This window comes from Palaemon carinicauda, unplaced genomic scaffold, assembly GCF_036898095.1.
Source record: "Palaemon carinicauda isolate YSFRI2023 unplaced genomic scaffold, ASM3689809v2 scaffold167, whole genome shotgun sequence".
NCBI classification, from domain to species: Eukaryota; Metazoa; Arthropoda; class Malacostraca; order Decapoda; family Palaemonidae; genus Palaemon; species Palaemon carinicauda.
The window spans coordinates 120,900-140,111 of record NW_027169225.1 but is presented as its reverse complement, the minus strand read 5'-3'; the positions used below and the strand labels follow the sequence as shown (position 1 = coordinate 140,111).

Genomic DNA, 19,212 nt, shown 5'->3' with positions numbered 1-19,212 from the left:
TTTGTATGGGAATGATATTGACTATTTTTCAGTTCAACTTTGGTTAGAATTCCAATTTTAGATCTTGGATTATTGCTTTTTGTATGTGAATGATGTTGACTGTTTTTCAGTTCAACTTTGATGCAGCATTTCCTTCAATTAATAGTACGCAGGTACTTATTGCATTGTAATTCGTACATACCTACATATACCAAGGCACTTCCCCCAATTTTTTGGGGTAGCCGACATCAAACAAATGAAACAGAAAAGGGGACGTCTCCTATCTATGTTCCTCCCAGCCTGACAAGGGACTCAACCGAGTTCGGCTGGTACTGCTAGGGTGCCACAGCCCCCTGTGGCTGCGTGGGCATAAAAACAACTAGAATAGCGCCAACGTTATCCCTGCGTGTCGTAAGAGGCGACTAAAAGGGACGGGACGAGGGGGCTGGGAACCCCCTCTCCTGTATAATAATCCTGTGAGACATCATTATAATTATTATATCAGAAAAATTATAGCGATGTTAGATGGTTGAAATATAAGGGCAATAACTCATAAGTTTTATAAAGCCAATTAGAATACAGTGATAAGAATCATGAAACTTGACATTGAGAAATGTACAGACTTGAAATAATAATATGACAAAAGGGCTGTGAAAATCACAATATACTATACGGTACACCCAGAGAAGGTATCTATAGATATACTCATCCTAAAGTTTAATATGGCCTTATTATAAGAACTTTGTTTAGAGTTGTAGACAAGATTGGGGTTACTGTATTATCCCTTGTACCCCCAATGGACGTACTGGTACGTTTCACAAAACTCATCCCTTAACCCCCCTGGACGTACTAGTACGTCCTTGCAAAAAACTGCTATTTGCATGTTTTTGATAACTTTATGAGAAACTTCAGGCATTTTCCAAAATAATGAGACCAACCTGACCTCTCTATGACAAAAATTAAGGCTGTCAGCACAATCTAAAATAAAAAAGAAAAACTCCTGGGGGTTAAGGGTTGGAAAGTTCCAAATAGCTTGGGGGTAAAAGGGTTAATGCAGTTATTAACTAGAGTGACACAGTCAAGACCAAATTTGAACACGTATGTTGTGTACAGTACCGTAATGATTATCTGAAAATTTGTCAACTGATTAGTGGTGGAGGATAGGTTATCAAATGTTAATAGATAAGTTAATCGATAAATATTCTTATCATATATCATATTTCGCTTTAATTATAGTTATATGCAAGTAAATGACCAATCTAGTATAACAAGGAACAGGCACAAGCATTATTTTCATGTAACTGGCTAATATTTACCCTTGCACCGCTAAGCCAATCTAGGAAGGTAGCTATACTTTGGTACCCCCACTGACTCATTATCAGTTTGGTGACTCTGTTTCTACTCGCCAAACCATGAAGTGTCTCGGAACAATGCACTGATAAGGGGTGTATGTATGAGAACGGCCACCTGTATGTATGAGGATGGCTTGCTAAGAATACGGCAGTGTAAGGAGGTTGCAGGGGGCATTAACCCCCCATTAGTTAAGTAGGTAAGGACACAGCCTGTAGGATAGGTTAGGGTGGGGGAGTTTAGGTGAGCTGGTGTCCATTTACTATGCACTCGGGAGGAACTGGCCGCTGATATACAAAGGCCCCTATGGTATAGTTAAACTGTACTGTCAACATGACAATGCGAGCTAATATCCAAGAAATTGGCCTAGAAATTACGTGAATAATGGTTTCTTCTCTTTATGTGCTATTCTCATTAATAATTTTCACAAAGCAGTTTTTGCTTGCAGATTTATGTAGTCCTAATAATTTGATTTTAATTTTTGTGCTCAAATCCCGTTTTGCTTGTACAGTGTTCAAAATTACTCCTAAAGCAAGGTACTATACAGTACTGCCGATGATCCAACACAGCTATTAGATTTCACTTAATCGATATAAGCTTCAAGGTGTAATTCACAAAATTAATCCATTGGAAGATGCTTTAGGTTTAGAGAACTGCGGCATACCCAAAATCTTTAACCCTTTTACCCCCAATGCTGTTTGGAACTTTCCAACCCTTAACCCCCAAGCATTTTTTGCAAGCACATTTTGCAATATATTTTTTTCTTAAATTGCTCTAACAGACTTAATTTTTGTCATAGAGAGGTCAGGTTGGTCTCATTCTTTTGGAAAATGCCTGAAGTTTCTCATAAAGTTATCAAAAATATGCAAAATAATGTAAATAGCAGTTTTTTTGCAAGGACGTACCGGTGCGTCCATAGGGGTAAAGGGATGAGTTTTGTGAAACGTACCAGTACGTCCTTTGTGGGTAAAAGGGTTAATGCCCAGTTTGATTATAGTGCTGTCTTGTTACCTTCTCTAACTTTTTGGGAAGGTTATATTTTGATAGACACGTATTTGTTTGTATGTCTGTTTGTGTGTTTGCGATTCGCATAACTCAAAAACTATTTTACCGAATCTCATAAAATTTGGTGAGGTGATTGACCTTAATACAGGGGCAATTTGATTAGAATTTGGAAGCGATTGAACCATAGGTCAAGGTTAAGATCATGAATTATAAAAAATACCTTTTTGCTATATCGTGGTAAATTTTTATCTGATTTGCATGAAACTAGTGCTGAAATGTGCATAATTCAGTTGCTTATCTTTTGATTTACAATATGAAATAGGCAAAGGTATGCACTCTACTGGGTGTCTATTCTAGTTTATATTTTATTTTGGTAAGCAAAATAAGCATTTTATTTTTCTTCTTGACAAAAAGCCTTGATGGTTTGAAGACCCATACGGAAGAATTGACAGCTAGTAAATCTCGCATACAGAAGAAATATGATGAATACTGCTGTCGGTGCTAAAGTCAATCAGCTAAAAGTAAGTTCTTTTGTACTTGCAAGATTTTATTGTCTAGTTTTGAAAGCACTTCATATTTTCAATGGTACTGTATCTGTATTTTCATATATTTTGTTATATTTTCTTGAGATTATTGTGGATTTGATCATTATATTTCTGTTATTAAATTTCCAAAATTTTCCAAAAAAAAAAAACAAACACAATTGTCAGTTTTTACGAGTTATTTTGAAAAATTTTTGGGTTTAGTAAAATAAGGTAGGTTACGTTATTTGCATTAACGGAGCAGAAAAAGATTGAAGTCATTTTATGGGTATTTCCTAGAGATGAAAAATAAAGGCCCATAAGCATTTGATATTCCATGTTTGTGTTTAACCCTTTTACCCCCAGGCTCTTTGGAAATTTCCAACCCTTAACCCCCAGGGGGTTATTTTTTTCCCAGCACATTTTGCAGTATATTTTTTTTAAATTGCTCTAACAGCCTTAATTTTTGTCATAGAGAGGTCAGGTTGGTCTCATTCTCTTGGAAAATGCCTGAATTTTTTCAAAAAATTATGAAATATATGAAAAAAAAAATTTTTATAGCATTTTTTTTGCAAGGACGTACCGGTACGTCCATGGGGGTAAAGGGATGGGTTTTGTGAAACGTACCAGTACGTCCTTTGGTGGGTAAAAGGGTTAAGGGATTTTTTAGAAATATCATGCACTGTTAAATGACATAAGGTATAATTTCTCTCATGTATAGATGCCTATTGTTAACCGAGAAAAAGTGAAATAGAGAAGGAATTCATATTTGATTCAGTTTACCATTAATGAGAGCTTCCCAGGTTGCTGTGACCCAGCGAGAAGCAGAGTTGCAGCGGTTAAGACAGCAGCTTCATCGGATGTGTGTTGCAATGCCAGCAGCTGTACTGTACAACCAGTTCATGGGGATCTCTCTCAGGTTATAGAACAGGTACAATACAATTTCTAATAGGAATGCATTTTTCCAATTAGGTATTGCTAGTTATCCCATTATCCTTCTAATTCAAGTGTGGCTAGATGTAAGGCATTGTATTCGATTATATGTAGACTGCATGAGGTGATAACACAGGTGAAAAATTAAAAGTTGTTTAAATTTATTAATTCATTTGTTTTAGGGGATATGATTTTACTCAACTGAATCTGTCACATTGTTGACAAAGGATTAATCGGGTAAGTCATTGCCAAAGAGGTTAAACATGGCTTAAATTGATAGAAAATGGTAAGCTCCAGGACCATCTGGAATAATTAAGTACACATTTTTAACACAATTACTTATTGGTCACTCTTTGAGATGCAAGTCATTTCTTTAGAGAATACAATACAGTACTACTGTACATTAACAATTCATCTTCTCTCAAGGGGTTAACTACTGCACTGTAATTGTTCAGTGGCCACTTTTCTCTGGGTAAGGGTAGAAGAGACTCTTTAGCTATGGTAAGCAACTCTTCTAGGAGAAGGACACTCCAAAATCAAACCATTGTTCTCTAGACTTGGGTTGTGCCATATCCTCTATACCATGGTCTTCCATTGTCTTGGGTTAGAGTTCTTTTGCTTGAGAGTACACTCGGGCACACTATTCTATCCTATTTCTCTTCCTCTTGTTTTGTTAGTTTTTTATAGTTTATATAAGAGATATTTATTTTTGTTACTCCTAAGATATTTTATTTGTCCTTGTTTCCTTTCCTCACTGGGCTATTTTCCCTGTTGGAGCCCCTGGGCTTATAGCATTCTGCTTTTCCAACTAGGGTTGTAGCTTAGTAAGTAATAATAATAATAACAATAATAATAATGCCCAAATTTAAATTCACAACAATTAAAAATCATAGTATGGCATTGGAAACAAATCCATTAAAGAGTTTTTGATAGATTCACCAACATTTTCAGTTAGAAACTTTTCTCAAAATTTTGTTCTTAAACAAAATGTTGTAATTTTCATTTCTTTTGATATGGGCAAACAAATAATTTTTGACAAGGCAAACTTATAAGGGTGAGTGAGCTGGGTATATTCCTGGCATTCGATGCAACTTTTTCTCTGGTATATCTAGAAGTATTTATACCTTAGAAATGGTGCTATAAGATGCATTTCACGGAGCGACACAGGTCCCTCGCCCAGAAATAGATTTTTCCTTTATCAAAATCCCTTTTTTGCTACTTAAATAGTATTCTCTTTTTGTATGTGAATGATGTTGACTGTTTTTCAGTTCAACTTTGATGCAGCATTTCCTTCAATTAATAGTACGCAGGTACTTGTTGCATTGTAATTCTTACAAACATACATATACCAAGGCACTTCCCCCAATTTTTGGGGGTAGCCGACATCAAACAAATGAAACAGAAAAGGGGATGTCTCCTATCTATGTTCCTCCCACCCTGACAAGGGACTCAACCGAGTTCGGCTGGTACTGCTAGGGTGCCACAGCCCCCTGTGGCCGCGGTGGCATAGAAACAATTAAAATAGCGCCAACATATCCCAGCGTGTCATAAGAGGTGACTAAAAGGGACGGGACGAGGGGGCTGGGAACCCCCTCTCCTGTATTATAATCCTGTGAGACATCATTATAATTCTTATATCAGAAAAATTATAGCGATGTTAGATGGTTGAAATATAAGGGCAATAACTCATAAGTTTTATAAAGCCAATTAGAATACAGTAATAAGAATCATGAAACTTGACATTGAGAAATGTACAGACTTGAAATAATAAAATGAGAAAATGGCTGTGAAAATCACAATATGATATACAGTACACCCAGAGAAGGTATCTATATATATACTCATCCTAAAGTTTAATATGGCCTTATTATAAGAACTTTGTTTAGAGTTGTAGACAAGATTGGGGTTACTGTATTATCCCTTTTACCCCCAATGGACGCACTGGTACGTTTCACAAAACTCATCCCTTAACCCCCATGGACGTACTAGTACGTCCTTGCAAAAAACTGATATTTGCATTTTTTTGCATGTTTTTGATAGCTTTATGAGAAACTTCAGGCATTTTCCAAAATAATGAGACCAACCTGACCTCTTTATGATGAAAATTAAGGCTGTCAGCTCAATCTAAAAAATAAAAATATTGCAAATCGTGCATGAAAAAGAAAAACGCCTGGGGGTTAAGGTTTGGAAAGTTCCAAATAGCATTGGGGGTTAAAGGGTTGGTACTATTATAGTATGCTATCTACCAACGATTTTGCTATCTACCACCCCTCTCTGACTATAGTATGATACCTACCATCAGTCCCTAAGGATACGGTCTACTTGCTAATCCGCCTCTAATAAGGAGGATCACTACTGACTTGATAACCCAACCTAACCTAACCTAACTCAACCCAACCTAACCTAACTTACAAACTGCTTATAATTATGCACCCATGTCCTAACATAGTCTAACCCAACCTAACCTAACCTACAAACTGTTTATAATTATGCACCCATGTTGTCATGCAAATAAATATTATTAAACTATTATTAAAGTCCAATGAGGATAACATACTGGTGGTAAGTAATCTGTTTGATAATCCTCATCAAACAGGAGGATTAACATTGACGGTAGATAACATACTTTGTGGTAGATACCATACTATAGTAGAAATTCGACGGTAGATAGCATACTATAATAGCACCAAAGGGTTAATGCAGTTATTAACTAGAGTGACACAGCCAAGACCAAATTTGAACACTTATTTAGTGTACAATACCTTAGGGATTGTCTGAAAATTTATCAAACTGATTAGTGACCATATTGAGGAAGTCTGAATTTGAGTAATATTTATGCTAAGGTTTCTTCTTTTGGGGGGGTATATTAATAATCTAGAATGTTTTACAGGAATTGATTGATTGATTGATTTAAAAATTTTCAGGCATCCTGACATCTGAGGTCATTGACGCCGGTTACAGGAATTGAAAGAGAGAGGTTTGGAAATAGCTCGTCATCAAGAGAAATTGACTGGAGCATCCAGCGGGATTGAATCCAACGTCTTCAAAAGAAATTGACTGGAGCATCCAGCGGGATTGAATCCAACATCTTCAAAAGAAATTGACTGGAGCATCCAGCGGGATTGAATCCAACATCTTCAAAAGAAATTGACTGGAGCATCCAGCGGGATTGAATCCAACATCTTCAAAAGAAATTGACTGGAGCATCCAGCGGGATTGAATCCAACATCTTCAAAAGAAATTGACTGGAGCATCCAGCGGGATTGAATCCAACGTCTTCAAAAGAAATTGACTGGAGCATCCAGCGGGATTGAATCCAAGCTCAAGAAAAGTAAATCGTAAGTCAAAATTATATTTATGCATCCAAGTATATTTTAAGAACTTTTATATAAAGTTCAGCTGTTACTTGACATCTAACACTTGCTCTTCTAATATAGAATTGGGAATTCATGTCTGTGTCTTTCAGCTATGTCAGCCATTAATACAGTATTAGTAAATATTACACATTACATTTTGAAAAGGAAAAATATGAAAGAAATATTGTTTTCCTTGTTTTTCAAAGTGTCAATATGTTATTTTATTGATTTACCACTGTTGACGTATTCCTTAAAGAAATCTCCTGGGCTGCTACTTTATTAATGGATGTGCTTTTATTGAAGGCCTAACTTTACATCGAGTAGTAGTTGCTATTCCCTAATGATTTTAGTGCTATGTCTTAGATCTATCAACACAGTTATTTTTAACTAAAGCCCATTATTTTCCGAAAAGCTTTTAGTTGAATTTCCAATTGTCTAAGGAAGTAACTTGAAGGGCGAGAATGTGTTGATTTTGTTTTGGCTTAAAAGCCAAGAGAATATAAATAACCTCAAATGCTCTCTTGCCATGGTAAACTGTTTGCTTTGATATCCATAAATTTGTTTAGCGTTTCTGTGCTTTTGATGTTATGATTTGCTATCTATGATCCATTTTAAGCTGCTATTCTTCTTCCACTGTGGTGCAATGCGGATGAACTACTCTTCTTTGATTTATTAAACCTTCTCCTTTATTAGATCTTCTCAGCCATCTTTAATGGTTGCCTTGTTTAAGTTGGTAAGCAACATCTTTCTGGGAAACTTTGGATTGATGGAATCCAATCACCTGTATGGCCATTGTGGTTGGTGCTGAGGTGTTTTCTTGCCTATGTTCCATCATTAGAAAGTTCATGCCAATCAGCTGGTAATGTCTCTCAGTCGTCGGTCCTCCTCCTCGTTTTATAAGGCCATGCCCATCAGCTTATTTTGAAGGCTGCTTACAATTGTTTGCTGATCTTTTTAGGAGTTTTTAAGCCACTGAACAACAGTTACTTTCAAGGATTATTGTTTATGGTACAGTATATGTGCAGAGAGGAGAGGTCCCCTTTATTGTTTCATTTGTTTGATGTCGGCTACCCCCCAAAATTGAGGAAATGACTTTATATATGTATGTATATGTGCAGCTTGGTCCCCCTAACAGATCATATGGGTGTAATTGGCTTTATTTTAAATAAATTACCATCACACAGGCCTTTAGAGAGGTTGCCTAGGCAAGAGCTACGGTAACCGGTAGGTGCCATAACTGTCTAGTCCCTCTGTAGATGGAACCACCTCCCATAGTTGAAAGAAGATTAACACACACAGTGGAGCCATTGTAGCTTTATTTCAGGCAGATTTAGGTACCGTATGTTGTTAAGATCCAAACTCCATTAATGACAACCGATTTAACTGCTTTTCTATTTCATCAATCAAGGAAGTAACTGATGATTCAGATAGTTTGTTATTATGTCCTGTAACGGCAGTCTGTCTTTCCGCAAAGAAGACTGCACCCTTTTGTCCAGGCATCCCTAACTTGTTTTTATGCACAGGTCAAAATAAGAAGGGAATAACTGAGAGTACTATCTTATTCTGGCTCTGAGAAACAATAATGATATCCGTGGTATTGCTGCAACCTTGGCATTCTGCAAGAAGCACTTGGAAACATAGGGACTCAGCTCAGGCGTGTGAAAAGGTAGACCACCTTCACTGCGTATCATTTGAAAGACTGTTCGTATAGGTCTCTGGATACTTTCTCCTTAGGTCCTGTGGTATCCGCCCAACAGTTTATATAAAGACCCGTGCCCCTGCAGGACAGCTAGCATTTTGTTGCATCATCGATTACTTCATTGTTATTATGGTATGAGAGTAGAATGAATGGTTTCCTCTTTATTCTCTTGGGAATACCTACATTGATGACTACGTATGCAGGTAAACTCTCCACTGTGGGCAGATATATTGTCCAATAAATTTGATGACGTTCTTACTTAAGGCCAAACTTGTTGGGTTGTAACTCCATCACTTACTTCTATTTCAAATGAGGCCATGAGTCCTATTCTTTGCCTCTCATAGGAGCCAAGCATGAATGGATACTTTGGGTTAAGGGTCAGACAGACGCTCTAAATTTTATAGCTGAGGGCTTCGTAAGGAAGATTCCCATATAAGTGACAAGCGTTTGTATTTGCGTGGGAACAAACTACTGTACAAATTTCAAAAGTAATTTGTAATTTTCCTGGCTATACAAACCTGAATCATTACTTTTGCCAACAAAATTGGAAGGAGGTTATGTTTTACCCCCTGTTTGTGAACAGCTTCCAGGCCATAATTTTAATTGTAGATTAATGAAACTTGTAGGGATTAAACTGCTATGTAAAAAACTGCAAATGATTAAATTTTGGAAGGTTTCGGTCAAGGAAAATGTCCAATTCATGTAATCAGCCACAATTTCGTACATTGTTGTCACAGAGACTTCAAACTTGGTTCATATTTGAGTGTATGAAAATCAACGCACATTAATACATGTCAAGGTCAAAGGTCAAGGTTTAAGTGCAAGCTTCTGTGGTGAGGAATGCACTCTACTGGGTGCCCCTCTAGTTTATTCATATTTCCCAACTCATTCACGCTACAATTCCTGACCAAGAACAGAGTGATAACAAAGGAGCTAGCTCCGACACCCTGAGCCAGGTGGGAATAATCTGCAACCATACAATGTTGCTAGCCCCTCGATATTTCATCAATTTTGTTGTAACAAAACAACAGAGGTAATCCTTATAAAGATCTCAGGTTTGTGTAGCTAAGAAAAATACAACTTATTTTTAAAATTTGTAGTATTTTAGTCGTAAATAATCTTGGCTTTTAATCGTATATGTTCTGACCTAAAAACAAATCTCTTGTTCTTAAAACAAGAGAAACCTCATTACAAATTGATATTCTTTGATTTTTTATTTCCATCTACATACATCAATTCTACTGCCGTTTCCTCTATTCATTCGGCTTATTCTATCCATAAGTTCAAACATGCAGCGAATGTTTTTATGTTGAACAGGCTGACAGGAGTCTTTCCTCATTGTTTATTTAAGACAGATCTAGATCAATGTTGTTACTGGTCTAAAAATATCTTAATTCAAGTGTTTATTACTTCTCATATAGTTTAATTATGTCCTTACTTTCTTTTTAAACTGAATATTTACCCACTTGGAGCCCTTGGGCTTATGTTATCCTGCTATTCCAACAACAACTGTAGCTTAGTAAATCTGAGCTCCTGTAGATAAGGCAACAGTTCCTCATACCTGGGACTTGTCTGAGAATATCACAGCATTTATCGCAGTATTCAAAATGTATATCATTTTACATACAGCCGCGGCCCACTTTTCACGATACTACTGCGAGAATTATTGGGTCGTCTTGACTGGCCAGATTGTACTACACTAGATCCCCTTCTAGTTACAGTTTATTTTCCCTTTGCCTACACATACACCGAATAGTCTGGCCTATTCTTTCCCCATTCTCTTCTGTCCTCATACACCTGACAACATTGAGATCACCAAACAGTTCTCTTTTTCTTAAAGGGTTAACTACTGCAATGTAACTTTTGTATCTAATTTCTACATGGTAAGGGTAGAAGAGACTCTTTAGCTATGGTAAGCACCTCCTTTAGAAGAAGGACACTCCAAAATAAAACCATTGTTCTCTAGTCTTGGGTATTGCCATAATTGTACCACTGTCTTGGGTTAGAATTCTCTTGCTTGAAGGTACACTCAGTCACACATCTTTTTCCTTAATTTCTTTCCTCATCAGACTATTTTCCTTGTTGGAGCCCTTTGGGCTTATAGCATCCTGCATTTTCAATAAGGGTTGTAGCATAGCTAGTAATAATAATAATAATAATAATAATAATTATATGTAATTTCAACAGGTATGGACATTTTCATAACCCTAAAATGATGTACAGAGTTTTGATTATTGCGCCTCTGATATTTTGTTAATACTTTTATTAGTAAAGAGTCTTTTCTTATGTACTTGTTTACACTTGATAACAACCTTCAATCAATCTTGGTAAATCTGAATGATCCATCTTCTTTCAGGATGTCCGAGAAACTAATCGGCTCAACTGCGATGATTAGATGGCGTCTTGCACGGTCTACTCGTTAATCCTGGTGCTCGGACACTTTCCAAACACAGAGCTTTTCCAGGTATGGTAATATACTCTTCCATTTAGTTAATTGGTTTCCAAGAGAACAGTTATAAGTTGATTTTCACTCTATAAAGGGCTTTTAACTTACAAACATCCAGATATACAAACATATTTCCAACTGAAATTCTAAATGTCAGATATTGTATCAAATGTTCATGATGAAATACTGTAATTGGAAAAAATTATTTAATTTACCCCTTTTACCCCCAAAGGACGTACTGGTACGTTTCACAAAACTCATCCCTTTACCCCCATGGACGTACCAGTACGTCCTTGCAAAAAAATGCTATTTAAATTTTTTTTTGCATATTTTTGATAATTTTTGAGAAACTTCAGGCATTTTCAAAGAGAATGAAACCAACCTGACCTCTCTATGACGAAAATTAATAATGTTAGAACAATTTAAAAAAATATATATAATGCAAAATGTGTTTGAAAAAAAAAATAACCCCTGGGGGTTAAGGGTTGGAAATTTCCAAATAGCCCGGGGGTAAAAGGGTTAATGCAGTAAGCAAGACGGCAATTACAATATGAAATTAGACTATATGTTGACTTTTGCAGCGGAAAATCGTAGGCCTGTGAGTTAGGTTAGGTCTACCCTAGGACAAAATGTAGCAAAATTTGACTTACAGACGGCTTCTTCTATCTATCTATATACCAAGGCACTTCCCCCAATTTTGGGGGGTAGCCGACACCAACAATGAAACAAAACAAAAAGGGGACCTCTACTCTCTATGTTCCTTCAGCCTAATCAGGGACCCAACCGAGTTCAGCTGGTACTGCTAGGGTGCCACAGCCCAACCTCCCACATTTCCACCACAGATGAAGCTTCATAATGCTGACTCCCCTACTGCTGCTACCTCCGCGGTCATCTAAGGCCCCGGAGGAAGCAGCAGGGCCTACTGGAACTGCGTCACAATCGCTCGCCATTCATTCCTATTTCTAGCACGCTCTCTTGCCTCTCTCACATCTATCCTCCTATCACCCAGAGCTTTCTTCACACCATCCATCCACCCAAACCTTGGCCTTCCTCTTGTACTTCTCCCATCAACTCTTGCATTCATCACCTTCTTGGAATCTATCAAGTTTTTTTAAGTTAACTTTCATTACTTATCTGCTATCATTTTATATAATCTGTATACAGTATTAAGCTTCTGTGTGAAGTACAGTACTGTAAAGTACTCTTATAAAACTACGTAACTAGGATTTATTTTTGTAGACTGACCTAAAGTTGGAACTGACATGCCAAGAGGGAGTATTAACCCTTTTACCCCCAGGCTATTTGGAAATTTCCAACCCTTAACCCCTAGGCATTTTCTTTTTCAAGCACATTTTGCAATATACATTTTTTAAATTGCTCTAACAGCCTTAATTTTTGTCATAGAGAGGTTAGGTTGGTCTCATTCTTTTGGAAAATGCTTGAAGTTTCTCATAAAGTTATCAAAAATATGCAAAAAAATGTAAATAGCAGTTTTTTGCAAGGACGTACACTACGCCCATGGGGGTAAAGGGATGAGTTTTGTGAAACATACCAGTACGTCCATTGGGGGTAAAAGGGTTACTGTAGTCAAAAGGGCTTATCAGTGTAAATGCCATTTTCTATCCATTTATTGTTATTTCATAATGATTTTCTTTCAGGAAATTTTTAGAATATACTTTTTTTTTCATACTGTATATTGCTAGAATTTATTTTTGATATCTGGAGTAAAGAACTACATCATTGTTTAGTAAAATTCAAGATGATTTTTATGTGCTTTCATCAGACAGACAAATGCTCTCCAGTTTCCATTTAGTACAGTGTGCCCTTTTGAAAAGGATTGGTGCACTAGTTAAAACTTAGAGGAACTTGTAGTGATAATAGCTTTGCTTTTTAGGTATTTTTATACATACCTGGATTTATATATTCTTTTAGATATTAGAAATTACTCTAGGATTGGAGTAAAGTGTCTTTTTAAAAGGATTGGTGCACTGGTTAAAATTTAGAGGGATTTTTAGCATTAATAGTTTTGGTTTTTAGGCATTTTTATACAGCCCTGGAATTATTTCATGTTTAAAAGTATATTAGAAATATTTTACGTAAATGACACTATAAGAATTTCATACTCTCGAAAGCCTAGAATTGTCGAGAAAATAAAGTCATTTAAAAAAAAAACATAAGGTAAAGGGTAGTTGGAAAGAGGCCTATACCATAAAAAAAAAAAAATAAATGAAACTAGCATTTAGCAGAATGGTCAGCTTGGTTGATGCTGAAGATATACACTGGTTTAGAGACTGAAAGATTCATTTTTATTTTCCTTATGCAATTTTTCTGTTTCACTAACATATTCAGTATAAATACTCTCTTTATAATTGGATTTTTAGTAATGAAGCAAAATTTATCTTGAATGATGTACTGTAGTGCATTTGTTTTATACACTTTATTTGACAACTCACCCTGTAACTTTATAACTAAAGTTTGAAACGATAGGTTGGTTTTGTAATGTATTCATAAGCCGAAGGAATATTTGAGTTTACAACACTTCCAGTTTAACCCTTTTACCCCCAGGCTATTTGGAAATTTCCAACCCTTAACCCCCAAGGGGTTATTTTTTTCCCAGCACATTTTGCAGTATATATTTTTTAAATTGCTCTAAAAGCCTTAATTTTTGTCATAGAGAGGTCAGGTTGGTCTCATTTTTTTGGAAAAATGCCTGAATTTTCTCAAAAAATTATAAAGAATATGAAAATTTTTTTTTATATAGCATTTTTTGCAAGGACGTACCGGTACGTCCATGGGGGTAAAGGGATGAGTTTTGTGAAACGTACCAGTACGTCCTTTGGGGGTAAAAGGGTTAAGTCACTCTGTAACCTTAAATCCAAAGTTTGAAATAGGTTATGCAATTTATTCATAAGTCGAAGGAATATTTGAGTTCAACACTTCCAGTTTAATGTATATAGTCATCTCCTGCTTATCGAGGATTCGCATATGAAACCTGACTATTTGTTGACTTTTTTACCTGCAAATCATAGTCATGGGTTCCAGGTTAGGCTTACCCTAAGTCAAAATCTAACTAAATTGGACTTACAAACAGCTTTTTGTGACCTATTATATATGTTTAAGGACCATCTGTACTGTTTATTTCTTCGTTTTGCAGATCTTGTGGAAGGTGGGCTTCTCACGGCACCCCAGATGTGTGTCCAGCAGTTTCCAGTCTAATCGGAGCCTTGGGGCCACATCTCGGTCCCCTCGTCACCAGAGAAAGATTCTGTCCTTTGTTTTTAGCTGGTAGGTAAAATGGAAATGACCTAGGGTTTTTCTAGAAATTTTAGCCAAAAATCTACTGCTTTGACTTCTCTGATCCATATAAAGTACTTATTTCTAACATTTAATGTCTTTTTTATAGATTCTGTTAACTTTTTTCTTGCTTACACTCGATACATTTGTCCCTCTCACATATTATTTATGAAAAGGTGAGTGGTATTCATATTGTAGATCAAGTAAGTGGTGTTCTTAATTACCTTGAATTAGTTTAGATAGATTGCGTTCTTACAGTCGAATATTACGATTATTATTATTACTAGCTAAATATAACCCTTCTAGGGAAAGCAGGATGCTATAAGCCCAATAGCTCTAACAGGGAAAATAGCTTAATGAGAAAATGAAATAAGGAAACATAGAATAGTGTGCCCGAGTGTACCCTCAAGCCAGAGAACTCTAAAATCTAAACCAAGACAGTGGAAGACCATGATACAGAGGCTATGGCACTACCCAAAAGAATAATAGTTTGATTGTGGAGTATCTATCTCCTAGAAGACACTGGACACAACAACATCAACCAAGCTGATCATTCTGGTAAATGCAATTTTCATTTTCTTCACTTATGGTTTTGATCTCTTGTTTACTAAAATCTTTTTTAAATTTATACTTCATTAGCGAGCACGAGAATCGCACAGTTTACAAGACTAGATAGTTACGACAAAGAAAAAACTACATTCTACACTTAGGAAAAAAATGTAATTTTAATCTGAAATTCTCTGTAGAAATATGCTGTTCTTAGCCGTATTTCATTAAAATACAGGCGACCGTAATTTCTACCCTACTTTGTTATTATCTTTTACAGGTTGGAAACTGTATTATCACTCCTTTATGTCAATATATCCGTTTTTAAAATAATAAATGCCTGGCAACATTTATTCCAATTTTTTTACTGTATTTTTACAGCAAATTTTAACAGTCGTAAATAAATAATTGAATCAGTAGAACTTCAAAAGTTCAAAGTTGGAGCAAATGTTTTTATGTTGACCAGGCTGACATGAGTCTTTTTATAGTTTATATATGATATATCTGTTTTGGACGTTGTTAATAGTTTATATATGACATATCTATTTTGACGTTGTTACTGTTTTTAGAATGATTTATTGTTAATTTGTTCTAATCATTTATTTATTTACTTATTTCCTTTCCTCATTGGGGTATTTTTCCCTAGCATCTTGCTTTTCCAACCAGGGTTGTAGCTTGGCTAGTAATAATAATATTGGTGTCTGTAACTGATAATACACTCCTGCCACTTTTATTTCTCCTCGATGAGTGGCAATACCACCAACTTGGGAACAGATCTATTAATAACTGTCACCATATTTCTAATATTTTTCTGGTCATTGTATTTTGTATCTAGTGCTCACATCTCTCACCTTACTTTCTCTGCCTGTTTCTGTATCTACAACCTATCTCATTTGCCATTACCCTCATGCAATATTTTTTTTATTAGAACAATACCACTGTATGTTTCTCTTTTCCAAGTGCCACCATTGCCTTGTAATATGTGTAGGGAAATAATCACTTTGGCACTTGCACCAAAAAGTGTCTACAACTTTTTGTATTAAGTTTAAGCAGTAGGGGATTCAGCATTATGAAGCTTCATCTGTGGTGGATAATGTGGGAGGGTGGGCTGTGCCACCCTAGCAGTACCAGCCGAACTCGGTTGAGTCCCTTGTCAGGCTGGGAGGAACATAGAGAGGAGACGTCCCCTTTTTTGTTTAATTGTTTGATGTTGGCTACCCCCCAAAATTGGGTTAAGTGCCTTAGTATATGTATGTATGTATGTTAAACACTTCTTGGTGTTACTTGAAGTAGATCGTGAACAAGATGGTACTCAGTTATTGCTGTACCCAAAAGTAAATAGTTTGGACACACAATGTTCCTAATTCCACATCCTTACCAGGTTTCAATCCCATAGGCCTTCCATTCATTAAGTCTGGTAGTTCAAAAGAAGTTCTGTAAACCACTAAATATTAAAGTAGTAACTCCTGTAAGCCTGAACCCATTTTTACCACCAGGCTATTTGGAAATTTCCAACCCTTAACCCCCAAGGGGTTATTTTTTCCCCAGCACATTTTGCAGTATATTTTTTTTTAATTGCTCTAACAGCCTTAATTTTTGTCAGAGAGAGGTCAGGTTGGTCTCATTCTCTTGGAAAAAGCCTGAATTTTTTCAAAAAAAATAATAAATTAAATACAAGAGAAGTAATGAACAACTATAAAATATTTTAAGAATGGTAACAACATTGAAATAAATCTTTCATATAAAAACTATAAAATAAAAAAAAAGAACAAGATGAAGAGTTATAAGATAGAATAGTGTGCCCAAGTGTACTCTCAAGTAGAGAACTCTACCCAAGGCAGTGAAAAGCTATGACACTACCTGAGAGTAGAGATTAATTTTGATTTCTCACTGTTTGTTCATGACTACGGAACAATCTGAAATGGGTATAGCACATATGCCGTGCCTGGCACACCGTAATCCTTACGAAAAACTCTTTGCAGTGTTCATTTCTTCCCTTTACTACTTTCTATTTCATTCAGAAATTGAGCTTTCAAACTGACTTGCTGATTCTGCAAACTATGATGAAGCTGTGGCCAGAATTTGGGTAGTGCTATAGCCTCTGTACCATGGTCTTCCACTGTTTTGGGTTAGAGTTCTCTTGGTTGACGGTACACTCGAGCACACTGTTCTATCTAGTTTCTCTTCCTCTTGTTTTGTTGAATAGGAAATATTTATTTTAATGTTATTACTATTCTTGAAATATTTTATTTTTCCTCGTTTTCTTTCCTCACTGGGCTATTTTCCCAGTTTGGGCCCCTGGGCTTATAGCATCCTGCTCTTCCAACTATAGTCCAATTCTTTTAGCGATGCAGATTTGCACCGACTCGCAGCGGTGCCCTTTTAGCTCGGAAAAGTTTCCTGATCGCTGATTGGTTGGACGAGATAATTCTAACCAATCAGCAATCAGGAAACTTTTCCGAGCTAAAAGGGCACAGCTGCGAGTCGGTGCAAATCTGCCTCGATTAAAGAAATGAACTATAGGATTGTAGCTTAGCATTTAATAATAATAATAATAAGAGAAAACAAGTGTGCACTGGAAGTTGCATATTTAGGTAAAAGTAATTAGAAAATGAAGATAATTTTTGTAGATTCAAAGCTCTGAGACTAAAATAGCAATCAGGGGGGAGCAAGATATATCTAGGCCACTATGGAATCCTCACCTAAGAGCCCAGCTTCACACTGAGATCCTCGTAATTGTGTCACGAACGGGGCATTTGCCACAGTATTCGTTGCGAGATTGATAAAACACAAGATAACCAGTTGTAAAAAATACATGGTTCGTATATTGTTAACCCTTTTACCCCCAACGCTATTTGGAACTTTCCAATCCTTAACCCACAGGCATTTTTTTTTTCAAGCACATTTTGCAATATATTTTTTTTAAATTGCTCTAACAGCCTTAATTTTTGTCATAGAGAGGTCAGGTTGGTCTCATTCTTTTGGAAAATGCCTGAAGTTTCTAAAGTTATCAAAAATATGCAAAAGAATGTAAAGAACAGTTTTTTTGCGAGGACGTACCGGTACGCCCTTGGGGGTAAAGGGATGAGTTTTGTGAAACGTACCAGTATGTCCATTAGGGGTAAAAGAGTTAATGATGATGATAATAATGTTATTTTGGACATGACAAATATGACCAGCACATTGGAAAGCCCCTCTTTGTAGTATAAAGTACTTGCATTTGAAGAGGGTGATTCAAGGGAAAAGAAATCAGTAAAGTACAGTACTGTGCGGTAAAAAAGGCACATACGAACAGCAGCTTGGAAACAAGTCCTCTAAATTATGGTGTAGAAACCTCACTCTACGAGTTAGCGTAGTAATATGTTGTAGATGTAAGAATGAAATTGTCTATTTCTTTAGGAAGATCATTCCACAATCAGGTTTTACAATAACCTGTAGCCTTACTTCAGATAATCTTTATTTTTCCATTTTGTTTTACAATAGATTTCAATCAATCATGACTTCTACTTGATGAAACCAACTCATGTTTAATTTATCTTAAAGACTCATCTTAAGTCTCCTCACTTATTCAAACTACTGTACAGTGTTTGGTTGAATTTCTCGTATTGTACAAATGAATTTAAAACAACCTTTTCTTGTGTTTCGTAAAGAGCCCTGTTTCTCCGGCTAGCCTTGCAGCTACTAAACAATCTTCTATTATAATCATCCAATATATTCTTTGTGTTATCAGTTGTTGTTTGCGGATGATACTGTACTGGTAGCAGACACAGAAGAAAAGCTTGACCGACTAGTGACAGAATTTGGAAGGGTGTGTGAGAGAAGGAAGTTGAGAGTTAATGTGGGTAAGAGTAAGGTTATGAGATGTACGAGAAGGGAAGGTGGTGCAAGGTTGAATGTCATGTTGAATGGAGAGTTACTTGAGGAGGTGGATCAGTTTAAGTACTTGGGGTCTGTTGTTGCAGCAAATGGTGGAGTGGAAGCAGATGTACGTCAGAGAGTGAATGAAGGTTGCAAAGTGTTGGGGGCAGTTAAGGGAGTAGTAAAAAATAGAGGGTTGGGCATGAATGTAAAGAGAGTTCTATA

The 19,212-nt window shown here is 36.3% G+C and overlaps 1 long non-coding RNA gene across 6 annotated transcripts in view; it reads left to right on the top strand.

Annotated features, from left to right (window-relative positions):
- LOC137635750 (uncharacterized) overlaps positions 1–19,212 on the top strand; it is a 34,271-nt gene that overhangs the window by 10,773 nt on the left and 4,286 nt on the right. For 5 of the 6 annotated variants that reach the window (XR_011042767.1, XR_011042769.1, XR_011042768.1 and 2 more), the window contains 3 exons: positions 6,713–7,126; positions 11,200–11,307; positions 14,444–14,574. This is a non-coding gene — a long non-coding RNA (uncharacterized lncRNA). Of the gene's footprint in view, positions 1–2,740; positions 2,856–3,658; positions 3,787–6,712; positions 7,127–11,199; positions 11,308–14,443; positions 14,575–19,212 lie in introns of those variants that run through there. The other variant, XR_011042766.1, reaches the window with a different exon arrangement.